This window comes from Adiantum capillus-veneris, chromosome 4 (assembly GCF_014529385.1).
Source record: "Adiantum capillus-veneris isolate H3 chromosome 4, ASM1452938v2, whole genome shotgun sequence".
In the NCBI taxonomy this organism is placed as follows: Eukaryota; Viridiplantae; Streptophyta; class Polypodiopsida; order Polypodiales; family Pteridaceae; genus Adiantum; species Adiantum capillus-veneris.
The window spans coordinates 84,601,615-84,616,269 of NC_140934.1; the positions used below are offsets into that span (position 1 = coordinate 84,601,615).

Genomic DNA, 14,655 nt, shown 5'->3' on the forward strand with positions numbered 1-14,655 from the left:
ATCCACAACCGCATCTGCAAAATTCTGCTCACACTTGTCATACAAAATGAGCTTATATAGCCCACGACACAAAATGCCAGATGCAACAATTTCATCGCCAAAACTGAGATCATGAACTGTACATTTGTCATCCACAAATTTCACAACAAGACCAAGTCTTGCAAGTGCAGATATAGACAAAAGGTTCTTTTTTATCCCTAGTACAAAAAGTGCATCAACAAGTGTGAAAGAACTGCCATTCGCAATAGTTAGCACAATTTTTCCAATTCACTTGACTAGATAAGAGGCATTGTTGGCGCAAGTGACTGTGTTACCATGAGGGACAGCCTCAAGAGAAGTAAACAATTCACGATGCGAAGTGATGTGCTTTGTAGCACCTGTAACATTTAATGGCCTAATAACTTATGTGTAGCGGAAATTAGCATGAACATAGTGGGCATTTCATTAGAATAGATTTCTAATGAGAATTACAAGAGTGCCTGGGTGGAGAGAGCAACAAAAAGCATAACACCTAGTTAGATAGCATCGACAATACTTTCAAAAGAGAGAGAAATTAAGCTATTGACAACAGTTGAGGACCGGATTTTCATGGAGCCGGTCCCCCCTCCAAAAGGCTTTGTATTATGGTTTCTCCCATCAAGAGAGACATTGTACAATACAATTCTTTGTGTTCCTTCAAGACTAGCTAGTGCAATGGAGATGGAAACTTCATGCACTAAGCAAAACAGTTAACAAACACAACTTGAATTATCCCCGTTCTCAGACCCAAGACCTCACACACCTTCGAAGATGGTGAGAGCTAGCAGGGTATGAGAGTAGATTGAGAGGAAGAAGGAGTATCTTACGAGAAAGATGTACATCTCCTCACTTAATCACTCATATGTAGCATATATTAGCTTAGTAATTAGCTTGGTAGAGGAGATGAGCATGCATTGAAGCTTGGATCTTGGTTGGATTTGCATCCACATGCCAAGAGAGTGTTGATGTAGGCTTCTATCTCACAAGCTTGGAGTAGGTGATGAGTTCTCCATTAAAGCTTGGGAAGAGATAGTCTTCTCTTTCTTCACACATGAGCTTGTGTGAGTGTGTGTGTGATAATGCCTTGCAAAAATCAGCCCCCTCTCTCTCTTGGGCGATCCCTCTTGCTAATTGCTCTTGCTGAAGCCTCATTGGCCCTCCCCAAGTCAAGCCAATTACAATTAAGCAGCATAAGTGATAGCCTTCTAACATGTGTCCCCCTTTCCCCTTTTGTGAGAGCTTTAGGTAATTAAATAATTAAACTAAACTCTCATTGGACCCCTTTGCCTCGTGGCCAATAGAAATCAGGCAAGCCATGGGGCTCTTGAATTCTCATTGGACCCCTTGGGAGACTGCCCAATAGTCTTCTAGGAGACTTAATTCTCATTGGTTTCTTTTATTAAATGTTTTTTAATTAATTAAACTAGATTTACTCTAGCTTAATTCTCATTGGTCCACTTCAAGGGTCATCCAATAGAAATTGGGCACACCTTGTGGGCATCTGGCCTAGGGAGCTGACATGTGTCCCTCATTCCCTTTGTGTAAAGGGAGCCAGTGTTTGTGTGTGTGGCTTTCTCTCTCATCCCCTACCTTTAGGGCTCGCCCCCTCCCATGTAGGGATGTGCAAAGACTTTTAGGGCACACACAAAGCATCCAATTTTCCCTAGGGTTGACCTTTGGACACAACCTTTGAATTTTGGAACCTTAGCATTTTGGAAGTCTTAATGGGCTGAACCTTAGGGTCTTTTTAGCCCATTGTTGCACATGGCTCTTTTGCAGATGGCCCCCCCTTTGGATCCCTACTGTGGCCGGCCTGCTAGCTTAACAAATATTCTAGCTTTTTCTCCCCTGGCCTTCCCCACATTAAATGATCAGTTTAATATGAGAAAATCATTTAGGAGAATTAGATATTTATTATTATGACAGCACCACTATCAAAGTACCAAACATGCAAATCTGCAGCATCTGACATACATGCATCATGGACTGAAGGGTCATAAGTACACTCTACACTAAATGCCCGTTCTGCATCTACATCAACATTACAATCTCCATGGTCAGCAGACTCTACAATAGCTGCAGTAGTAGTGGAGCTAGCCTCTTTCTTATTGGCCTCTTTTGCCTTCAATTTTGCACATTGCTTAATCAAATGATCACTAGCCTTGCAATAATGGCAACACATCTTCTTTTTGCCTTTGTCACCAAAATTCCCAGATGAATTGCTGCCAGTTGAAGCATTAGAAACAGGTGCCTTGCTGCTTACATAAGAAACCCGAGAAGTGGTTGCATTGTTATTACCACTCTTTTTCTGCGAAGCAACAAAAGCCTGTTCAACTGCACACTGTTTAGCCCTATTTTTTCTAGAAAGTGACTCCTGTAACAATAATGTGCATATTGTATCAAATTTGGTAGGCTAAAAGCATGCTTTGGTGGTACAAAAAGGACTGTCCTTGACAGCACCTTTGACAAATCTTCGAGCTATAATTTCTACATGTCACATGAAAAAGTACCTATCATACTATATATCGGTGGATAGATCTTCAAAAGTAGAACCTAAAAACACAAGGTCCGAAAAGTTTTGACCTAAAATACAAAAAATTTACCAATCCCCACTTTTTCATTGGTAGAAGTAAAATAGGTCCTTATTTTGTACCACGAAACCACGCTTTCACCCGATAGCTTGTGGATTTCCTTGGGTCATAAGTCTCCAAGTACTAGCAAAAGTCTGGTAAGTGTCCGACAACGCATCCAAAACAGTCTACACAAGTGAGCTATCGGAAACGACTTCACCTGCAAAAATGAGTTGCTCATTGATATCCTTGATACCAGCAAGGAAAGTGTCCATATCATCTTCCTCTTGCATAATCTTTGACTCCAAATCTTTACGCAGCAATGCAATTTTAGCCTCATTGCGGCTTGCATAAAGACCAGCCAAAGTATCCCAAGCCTATTTTGTTGATTTTGCTGAGCGGATGTGAGGAGTAATAGTGCGCTTCACAGACAATGCAATCAACACATGAGCCTGCGCATCTTTAACATCCCAACAAGACTGCTCAGCTCTAGACAAAACAACTCTAGCACCAATAGTAGGCCTACAAGAACGAGTTCTACCAAACATCGAGCGAACTTATCCGAGCAAGTTCAAAACCGAGCAAAGTTACCAAGTGAGTTTCTCACGTATATATATACTTCTTTTCTAAAAAGAGATATCACACACAAAGAGAGAGAGAGAGAGAGAGAGAGAGAGAGAGAGAGAGAGAGAGAGAGAGAGAGAGAGAGAGAGAGAGAGAGAGAGAGAGAGAGAGAGAGAGATTTCTCTAAACCCAATCAATAAGTGTCAGCACCATTACTCCCCAATCATAACTATACAAATTTAGTCATCCTTATTCATGTCACCATTGCTAGAAAAAATATGTTTTTTTGGAAACTTAAATAAAGATCAATTGAACAACTTAGTTCACAAAGATGAAAGATGCGACTCCTTTCCATTTTGAATCATTGTTTGGAAAAATCTAGCAGATGTCTAGAAGGCCATAATTTGTTTGCGGCAAATTTCAATCCCTTTTGAGCTTGTGTCTTCTCAAGTCAAGGTGGTAAGGAAATCTTGCTAGTCAGATGAGGGAAAGGGTTACATCGTATTGAAATCCCATTTTTTGCAGATGATAGAGACTTGCCAAAACCAAGAGCTACCATGTATAGCCACTAGGAAAAGCGCTAATAAGTGAGAGAATATGCTTAGATCTCTCTCTTTCTCTCTCTCTCTCTCTCTCTCTCTCTCTCCACGTTGAGCATACACTCATTAGAAGTATAACAAGCTCACGTTTGTCCAAAAATGATTTGCAAGAAAAACCCAGTAGTAGTACCACAAAGTGAAACTTACTTTAGTAGCGCTACATTCCATAGAGGCACCTACCTAAGATTAATTAATCTAACTCTCTGGAATCTCAACATCCCCATCGTCAATCTCTGTTTGCAAATCCTTGGGATCCTTCCCATCCACAAAGCAACCCACAAAAACGCAGTGTCGAGAATTTCTTTTACTGTGCCAGCGACCTCCTTTGCCATCGAAGAGGGATGCATCACACGGGCAATCTCATCACATCATCGAGAAAAATGTTGCCATTGTGATTGATGTTCTTAAATGTATAAGGAGAAGGAAGAGGAATCTATAGGTCGGAAACAAGCTAAGAGCTCATGTGGCACACTAGCATGGAGCAAAACCCTGTCGCCAATGCTAGGACTGAGGGGCAAATAGAAGAAGAATAAAAAGGAAATCGAGTGTTGTAGCGGCTTGCATGGTCAGATTAATAAGAGGAATTATGACATTGCAATTATGAGAGTAGCCACTGGCCACCAATCATGAGGAGCACCTGCAGTATAACAATGTCATAAATAAAAATGATGGAATCTTTGCTGTTTCTATCAGTCGCCTTCATCATTGTGGTATTAATTATGCATTAAATGGACAGGTGTCTGATTGTCAGAGCTCGCCCTCTTCGAGATTAGGAAGGGAGATAATTGTTGCACGAAACTCAGAGCGGATTAACAAGGCTCTTAGCACTAATCATGAGTAGCTCCAGTTGTCTTCAGAGGCTGTGTTCACACCAAAGCATAGGCGCCCACCACAGCAGTACTCGTTCTTGAGCAGTAATTATAACACGTTTAGCTACTATTTTAGTCCCGTGAGGACCAGCAGCTCCAGCAATGCATTCATCTTCTTCCTATCGTGCTCGGGCTCCTTGAGGGATTTGATCACCAGGATAGTGGCACTAATTTCTCCCTTACTTCTAGTCCTGCTCCAATTCAAAGTCACCATTGAGGGATCCACCCGTAAACTCCACTAGACGGTAGACACAAAGCTGAGTGATGCATGTTTTGCACCCATGATGAAGATGCAATGCTGATAAAGAAAGGGCAGCAAGAATATGAGGAGGTTGTTTTTGTTCATTTAACAGGAGGGGAAGTTGGATTTTCCTCTTCATTGGCGCCCAAGATCAGGCCTCTGGGTCTATCGCCCAAGAAGGCAGGAGAGGACGTCACCAAGGAGACTACCAAGGACTAGAAGGGCCTAAGCGTTATCGTCAAGCTCACTGTCCAGAATCGTCAAGCCAAGGTTGTTGTCGTCCCTTCCACTATCTGCAAGGCATCCAATTTGGACAGCATCTCTTTTGGTTTCCTCTCCTTTCTTTATGCTACTTCTACTTCTGCTCTTGCAACCGTGCGTTGCCCTCACTCACTTGATGATCTCTCTCTCTCTCTCTCTCTCTCTCTCTCTCTCTCTCTCTCTCTCTCTCTCTCTCTCTCTCTCTCTCTCTCTCTCTCTCTCTCTCTCTCAAGAAAAACCTTTTCTGAAATTGTTGGGGTATAAAGCCCAATGTGGTCGCCCAGGTAAGTGGGCGGGCCGCCAGGTATGTACACATATTCTTTTCTAAAAACCTAATAAGAACTCACTATGATCTACACATTACAGTAGAGCGAGTTCACCATATCGTCGTGCTCTTCTTCTCGCACTCTCTCTCGCGTCGCGCTTCCGCTCGTACTCCTTCAACTGGTATCAGAGCTCAGATCGAGGCTCGGGGCAGCACTGCAGGAGGCTAGAGTCACCAACACAGATTGGAGTGAAATTCGACAGGCGAAGACACGGCCCCAAATCTCGTGGGCAAGTCCGAAGGGCTTGGTGTTGTCAGAATTTCATTCTGAGGTCATCTCAGCCACCGTTCGGCTTCGACAAAGGTTTGCACACGCCATTATCGACTACGTGGTCTCAGCGGGTGCAGATCCGACTCTGCAAATTTGGGGTTTTCGGCCTACGACTGCAGGTGCAGAGGATATCGACACTCCCAGAGTGTTGATTTGTGGCTATCTACACATCGAAGGACGGCTCACAGTTCTTGGAGGCGTTTCACATACGACACGGGCGCATCTACACACAGACTATAGGCGACATCCACTAGTTCATCAGGTAGCTTGTGTTTGCTGCTTGATATTCCAGATTTCATCCTGACATTGCAGGTACTTCCACATGGGATGTATTGTTAGAGATGATGTATGTCTGTTGAGGGTTTGCTGGCTGTGAGTCACGCAGCAAACAACCTCCGCAGCGGTTACAACATACAGTTGGAAATTTGTGGATGTATGATTTTGTGGGAAGTCTATGTACTGTCAGATCTACTGCAGCCTTTGTTGAGGGTCGAGTGAGGTTTTATTGAGCTGAGGGATTCTCGAATGTTGAGATCCTTTCGGTGATACAGGTCTTGGAGCGATCCCTTGAGCACCCTTAGATAGGCAGCTAGGATGTATTGACTGTGAGTTAGTCAGTTGGGATTGCATCTTTGCTTTACTGCCGTTGAGGCATTGTCACAGTCTATGCTTACAGGACAGTGACAGGACAGTGAGAGACAATACAGGTGCAGGACAGGTTTACCCGCAGCTTACAGTGTCAGAGAGACAGTGTTTTTTGAGCTGTTTTTTGGTCTGTTTTTTAGTACACCAGAGCCATTTTACAAAGGAGACTCTGCCGAAATTTATGCAGAATCTGAAGCTTTCTTGGTTCATTTGACAGGTTGATATTGGTTCAGAGGTCAGTTTACAGGGGAAACTCTGCCGAATTTTTCCCAGGAAAGTAAACCACTGTGAAGCGTAGCTATGGCTGGATCACAGGACACTGCTCTTTACAATATCAAGAAGCTTGATGGAACTGATTTCCCATTGTGGAAGAAGCAGATTTGGCACGTGTTGGTACAAAAGAAGCAGATAAAACCTATAAAGCTCAAGGGGATAAAACCAGAAGATATGGACGAATATGAATGGAGCGAAATGGATGAATTGGCACTTTCTACCATTATGCTGACTTTGGCAGAAAGCGTTTACTTCAATGTAGCAGACGAGATGTCGGCTTATCAAGCATGGTTAAAGCTGAGTGATCTTTATGAGAAGCAGAGTGCAGCTTCACAGGTATACTGGCTTAAGAAGCTTGTTGACTTGAAGATGAAAGAAGGGACACCTATGTCCAATCATCTGAATGAATTCAACACAATCTATAGTCAGTTGTCAGCTCAAGGTGTCAAGTTTGATGAACCTGTTAGAGCTATGTTCCTGTTGATCACATTGCCGGAAAGTTGGGACACTTTTCGCACAGCTTTGAGTAATTCTGCACCTCCAGATGGTTTGAACATAGCAGGTGTAGAAGGAAGTCTGCTTACTGAAGAAACCAATAGAAAGACAATGGACAAACGCAAAGGAATAGCCTTAGTTGTCAGGGGAAGGACCAAAGAAAAGTACAAAGGTGGAAAGAGGAATCAGTCTCGTAGCAAGTCCCGCAGTGCTAAAGGCAAGAGTGACATAGAATGCTACCATTGTGGCAAGAAGGGTCACATGAAAAGAGACTGCAGAGAATGGAAAGCAGAAAAAGGCAAAGAGAAAGCTGAAGACCATGGTGAGAAGAACAAGTCCTAAGTGAAGATTCAAGAAATAAATGTGACAAACACTGCTGCAGAGGATGACAGTCTAGTGTCAGGAGACATCTACTTCTTGAAGAATACAATGGACTCAGCTCTTCTTACAGCATCTGATGGAAATGCACTGAGTGACTGGATTATAGACTCAGGGGCATCACTTCATGTGTCTCCAAACAAGGAGTGGTTTACCTCTTATGTGACCACTAAAGATCATGTTCGGCTAGGCAATGGGCAGACATGTGAGATCTTAGGTGTTGGAGATGTCCAATTGAAGTTTCAGAATGGCTCTTCTTTTACGCTGAAGAATGTGAGACATGTTTCCGCAATTACAAAGAGCTTGATCAGCACAGGTTTACTTGATGATGCTGGCTACGTCACCACTTTTGGACAGAACATGTGGAAGATATCCAAGGGTTCTATGACAGTAGCACATGGAGTAAAGTCTAGAGGACTTTACATGATTTATGTATCAAATGTCTCAAAAAATGTAATCAATGTAACTGAGCAGCCGAACGTTTCTTTGTGGCATAGCCGGTTAGGACATATGTCCAAGAAGGGAATGGAAATCTTGTCTCGTTCTAGTTATTTGCCTGGCTTTTAATTTAATGATTTTGAATTCTGTGAACATTGTCTGTATGGTAAGCAAACACAGCAGCCACATAAGCATAGAAGCAGTAGAAGAGATACACAGTTGGCACTTATTCATAGTGATTTGTGTGGACCTATGCCTAACCTATCTCTAGGGGGAGCTTCTTACTTTATGACATTTATAGATGATTACTCGAGGAAAGTATGGGTTTATTTTCTCAAGCACAAGGATGAAGCGTTTAGTGTTTTCAAAACGTTTGTGACACTTGTGGAGAATTAGAGTGGCAAGAAGCTTAAATGCTTACGCACTGACAATGGTATGTTTCAAAGGCCTTTCAGGACTTTTGTGAGTGAAAAGGTATAAAACGTGAACTTACTGCTCCTTACAATCCTCCTCAAAATGGTGTTGCTGAGAGGATGAATAGGACCATACAAGAGAAGGTCAGAAGTATGTTGTCTAATGCACAGCTCCAAATGGGTTTTGGGCTGAAGCTGTATCAACAGCTGTTCATCTTGTAAATAGATCTCCTATCAAGGTTTTGCAGAAGGATTCAGTGCCAGAGATGGTATGGTCAGGCAAAATGCCCTCATACAAGCATCTCAAAGTCTTTGGCTGTGAGGCATATACTCACGTTCCAAAGGAATTTAGGAACAAACTTGAGCCAAAGAGTAGAAAGTGCATCTTTCTAGGCTATGGTAATTCTGGTGAGATGGGGTACAAACTTTGGGATCCCGAATCCAGAAAGGTTGTCCGCAGCAATGATGTTCACTTTAATGAATCCAAATATCATTTTAAACCAGAGAGGGTTGAGGAGATTAGAAGAGTTGTCTTCCAAGAAGATGGACCTGCACGTGCAAGACAAAATGTCAGGGCTCAAGAGGAGCAAAGACAGGATAGAGTGGAACCACAGGTTGTGGCTAAGCCTGAGCCACCTATTGTGCGTAGATCTGGACGTGTCACACGACCTCCTGATAGGTTTGTTCCATCTATGAACTATGTCATGTTGACTGATTGCAATGAGCCTTCATGTTACAAGGAAGCAGTGCAAATGAAGGACTCCGGGAATTGGCAATTGGCCATGCAGTCAGAGATGACAGCTCTACATAAAAACCAGACATGGAAGCTAGTTAAATTGCCACGGGGCAAAAAGGCTCTACCTTGTAAATGGGTTTATAGGTATAAGATCACCGCTCATGATAGTTAGCCAAAGTACAAAGCAAGGCTTGTTTCCAAGGGCTTTAAGAAAGAACAAGGCATTGACTTTGATGAAGTCTTCTCTCCGGTGGTCAAGATGACTACATTGAGATGCTTTTTTGCATTGGTTGCCATATTAGATTTGGTGTTGCACCAAATGGATGTCAAGACAATGTTCTTGCATGGTGATTTAGATGTGGAAATTTACATGCAGCAGCCAGAAGGGTTTGTTGAGAAAGGCAAGGAAGATTGGGTATGCAAGTTGTTAAAGAGTCTTTATGGCTTAAAACAATCACCGAGGGCATGATACCATAAATTCCACAAATTTATGCTTTCTCAAGGCTACAAACGTAGTGAGTTCGATCACTGTCTATATACAAAGAAGGCTACGGATGGTAGTTGGCTGATCCTTATTTTGTATGTGGATGACATGTTGATTGCTGGCAAGCACTTGGAAGAAATTTCACCTTTGAAGTCAAAGATGGCAAAATCGTTTGACATGAAAGACATGGGTGAGGCAAGTCATATACTTGGTATGCGCATTGAGAGAGACAGATCAAAGAAGTTGATTTGGTTATCTCAAACAGAGTATATTGACAAGGTTTTGCAACGTTTCAATATGGAGAAGGGAAAGGCATTGAGTGTTCCATTGCCACCATATGTGAAACTTAGCAAACAAGATTGTCCTGTGTATGAGGAAGAACAGGCTGAAATTGATAAGATTCCATATGCGTCTGCAGAGGGTAGTTTGATGTATGCAATGATTGCTACTCGCCCAGACATTGCATTTGCAGTGGGAGTAGTAAGTCGATACATGTCAAACCCAGGCAAGAAACATTGGGAGGTAGTGAAAGGAATATTGAGATACCTGAAAGCTACAAAGAGTATGCGTATACGCTATGGGAGTCAGGAGCTAAGTGTAAAGGGTTTTAAAGACTCAAATTATGCAAGTGACTTAGACAACCGAAGGTCTACGTCAGGGTATGTCTTTACATTGGCTGGTGGAGCACTATCATGGCGTTCTAGATTACAAGATTGTGTTACTCAGTCTAGTACAGAGACTGAATATATTGCAGCATCAGAGGCATGCAAAGAATCAATTTGGCTTAATCGACTAGTAACAAATTTGGGAATCAAAGAAGAGATTCCTGTGTTATATTGTGATAGTCAAAGTGCTATACAATTGGCTCGCAATCCAGTTTATCACTCAAAGACAAAGCATGTGGATGTGAAGTATCATTTCATCAGGGAAATGCTCGAGGATAAGCAACTTCAGCTTGTCAAAGTTCACACCACAGGAAATCTTGCTGATCTACTTACAAAAGGACTTCCCTCAGAGAGCTTTGCGCATTTTCGCAAGCAGTTAGGTGTAGGGTAGTACATCACTTCTCTACATCTCTTGTATATTAGCTTGTAGAGTAGATTCTCTCACACTTAAAGTACCACATTGGACTTTAAGTGGGAGGTTGTTGGGGTATAAAGCCCAATGTGGTCGCCCAGGTAAGTGGGCAGGCCGCCAGGTATGTACACATATTCTTTTGTAAAAACCTAATAAGAACTCACTATGCTCTACACATTACAGTAGAGCGAGTTCACCATATCGTCGTGCTCTTCTTCTCGCACTCTCTCTCGCGTCGCACTTCCGCTCGTACTCCTTCAGAAATAACTATGTAGCATCCAACAGCAATAGGAGATAATTTAACATCAATACAGTTCGTTTATCTGAATGGGTGCAAACCTCACAATTAAAAAGTGTCATTCTTTGCACTCTTACATCTGCAAGAACATGCCATCATAACCTACAATAAGCATGACACATTTCAGTTGTACGTATGCAGCACCCCCCAACCTCATAAGGCACGACAAAGCAAAAGGTTGCGAGAGTGCATTGACCTATCTTTTTTTGAAACCATACTTCTTATGTTCATAGAACAGATCAGTTTTGGCACTGCTAAGGTTCACAATTTTGGGGCAACCATCTCTATCCTTGTCCTGTTGGGTGCACTCTTTGCAGTAGTAAGCATCAAAAATTTCGGCACCTCACAGATGATGCAACGCCCTTTGAAGGAGCCATAATTGCACTCGTCGCACACTCAAACCAGAGTACAGGGGTGCACGTATGAATTGCAAATCACGCACTGACTCCCATGTTTGTTGCTGAGAGAGGAGGGAAAGGATGGATGCAGTAGTCTGCCTGTGGGGTTGAGGGTATTAAAAGAAGCACTGCTTGCAAGGGAGAGCACTTGGAAATTGAGTTTTCTTCGTGAGCAAGGACCTGAGGGTGAGGTCATGAACAGAGGACATTTCATAGATGGTTGGGCTCTACGGATAGCGAGTAATAGTGGGACCCAGACAGCGCAGCGCCACCTGTGATGTGCCAGGATTCTGGTTGGTGAGTGCGGTGATGCCCACGGCAGCCTCATCACCCACATTCACGTCAAAGTGGATGAGGCCCTTGGGGAAGAGGAAGAGGTCGCCCTGCACGATAGTCTTGGCAAAGAGCTTGTTCTCGGTGGTGACAAATCCGACGTAGAGAGAGCCCTCCTCCAGGAAGAGCAGTTCGGAGGTGCGCGGATGGATGTGTGGAGGGTTGAGGCCGCTCACCGCGTAGTCAATCCTGGCCATGGACACTCTGAAGGTGTTGAGCCCTAGGAATTTGGCCACATTGGCCAGCGTCACCAGCGCGCCCATCTTGCTACTGATGTTTCCTGGCTTGCTGATGACTGTGGAGGAGAAGTCATCCACTGTCTGCAGCTCGACGGACTTGCACACAAACCCGTTCACCTTCACCATTGAGTTCAAATCCGCGACACATATGTCCTGCAAGGCTCTGCGTCCCCTGCCCGCATGCTCACCACCGTTGCGCCCACCGCAAGCAGTGAGAGAAGCGTAAGCGAGAGCGTATCAAATCTCTCCATGCGGGCAACTTCTTAATCGAGTGGGGTGTGGCTTTGACAACACTTCTTGGCTCTACCTACTATGCCAGCTCTGGGCGCCAGCCCACTCTATTAAAGCAGGCCCAAACATTCCCAATATTCTCAGGCTTCCCCTTCACGCTCTTCAGTGATAATTTCCACCTGGTCGTCAACCTCTTATGATTCGCCATGGCTGCTCGTGAGTGCCGCTTGCCCCGCGTATGCTGAGAGAGACTTTCTCTCTCTCTCTCTCCCCAAAATAAAAATTCAACTCTCTCAAAGAGCGCGCGCCGGCGCACGTTCTTTGATAGAGAGAGAGAGAGAATCCATCACTTGCATTTGCGCCACCTCTAGCAAGGTATTCACTAGAAACAAGGGTCTGGCAGTGCTGCTTCTTGCCATGCTTTTGTTGATGGGGTGGTGACCTCTTATGATTTGCCATGGCTGCTCGTGAGTGCCCGCTTGCCCCACGTATGCTGAGAGAGACTTTCTCTCTCTCTCCCCCAAAAAAAATTCAACTCTATCAAAGAGCGCACGTCGGCGCGCGGTCTTTGAGAGAGAGAGAGAGAATCCATCACTTGCATTTGCGCCACCTCTAGCAAGGTATTCACTAGCAACAAGGGTCTGGCACTGATGCTTCTTGCCATGCTTTTGGTGATGGGGTGGTGAGCCTCGCGAATGCAGTAGTAGCGATGAAGAGGATGTCAGAGAAGAGAGAGAGCCAGCTTTCGGCCTGCAATGGCCCTTGGAGTTGACCTCACCAGACACTTAGCATGCCAAGTATAACCAAGCGATGGCAGACCCGTATATGAATCCCTTGTGAGATAAAGCACGGTAAGTTCCTCTCAGGAGGATGTTTTGCAGTGCAATATTGGCTGGGAAGAGAAGGGGCCGCCTGCTTTGTCGCCATTGCAGGAAGATCAACCCCTTTCTACGCTCTGCGACACCTGATCTGGCAGCGGGTGGGGACAAGGGCAACTATGGCGGCAAGGGCAGCGGTGGTTATGATCAGCATGGCGATCAAGGTGGCAAGGGCGGCTATAACAACAGTCATGGAGGCAACTAGGGCAAGGTCCATGGCGGCAGTTGCGATAAGGGGCATGCGGTCATGGTGGCCCACGACCTGCAGGCCTAGCTCGCTAGATTCCACCTAGCTATAATTCACAAGAATTTTTGGATGAATTTTCATAATAATTCCCACATTGTGACTTACCTCAACATCATGATCTTCTCTGAGGCAGGCACTGCATACCTAGCTAGGTATGCGGTGCCTCTCGAGCGGAAGCTCATGATGTTATTCATTGTATGAAAAACACTAGAAAAGACTCCGTTTTCCTACATGAGAAAATTTCTAAATCTTCTTGTGTAAGCACTGGCTCGTCCTCTCTTGTATGTAAACTTCCAGGTGTCTTTAACTCTCTCTCTCTCTCTCTCTCTCTCTCTCTCTCTCTCTCTCATAGCAATGTATGCTCTCTCACAATGCAAGTTTAATGTCTTATCATGTCAACATAGGGTTCCCTTATGCTGCACAACACTTGAAATTGGTGTTTAATCAGAATAAACCAAAGATATCACTAAAAGATAGATAGAGAGAGAGAGAGAGATCCACGACGAAGAGGAAGCAGAAGCAATTGCGGCATAAGCAGTCATGACAGGCAAGCGCCACAACGATGGACGTAACAAGCATGGAATAGGCCACACAAACCCCATCAAGTGCTACAACTGTGGGCGATGTGTGCCCAAGGACAAGGCTATCCAGCGGTTTCTTGTAAGTAACATTGTTGAACAAGCTGCTCTATGAGATGTGCATGATGCTTTCGTTTATAATGGGTACACACTTCCCAAGCTTTACCCTGTCAGGAGTTTTTTGGAGCAAGGGATTGCGCATATGTACATATACATGCATGGTGCATCGAATAAAGGATTTCCTAGTTTCCAAAGCCACGTGGTTACGTGGGGCCCACATGTGTACAGGTAGGACAACATGTACATAGTGCATCGATTTTCACCGATACTAGTACCAGTGTGTTTTTTCTACAATAATGAGGAGTTAGTAGCGCGTAAAACTTCTCGAGGAAGCTATCCGCGGGTCAACGACATGAGGTAAGCAGATGCGTCAGATGGCATCTAGTGACGTCAGGCGGTCGAATGGGTCAATATTTGCATGCGGAGAAGTACGAACACAACGTGGGTGTTTTCTCGTGAGAATTATGCAGAAAGGTCATCATTAGGACCACTTTTTGGGGCCACTTCACATGGTGGCGGGACGCATTATTGGAAAAAGCAGAGTGACAAGTGTGCGTATGGATGCAAAAAGGTGACAACTATGCACTGCGAGGTCAGTTTTTGGCCTGTTCGGGGTCCGTTTGAGGTCATCTAAAAGGCCAAGGGTGCCCAACTAATAAAGCTAAGTGTGGGAACTGAAAAAAATGAGAGAAGACCAGAAAAAACGTGGAGAAGAGAGGAGGAACAGCCGCAGGTG

At 44.2% G+C, this 14,655-nt stretch overlaps 3 pseudogenes; 1 reads left to right on the top strand and 2 right to left on the bottom strand.

Annotated features, from left to right (window-relative positions):
* Positions 1-14,655, bottom strand: part of LOC147459524 (uncharacterized) — a 39,980-nt pseudogene that overhangs the window by 3,578 nt on the left and 21,747 nt on the right.
* LOC147459525 (uncharacterized) lies at positions 4,250-4,862 on the top strand (annotated as a pseudogene).
* Positions 5,563-12,176, bottom strand: LOC147459526 (rhicadhesin receptor-like; annotated as a pseudogene).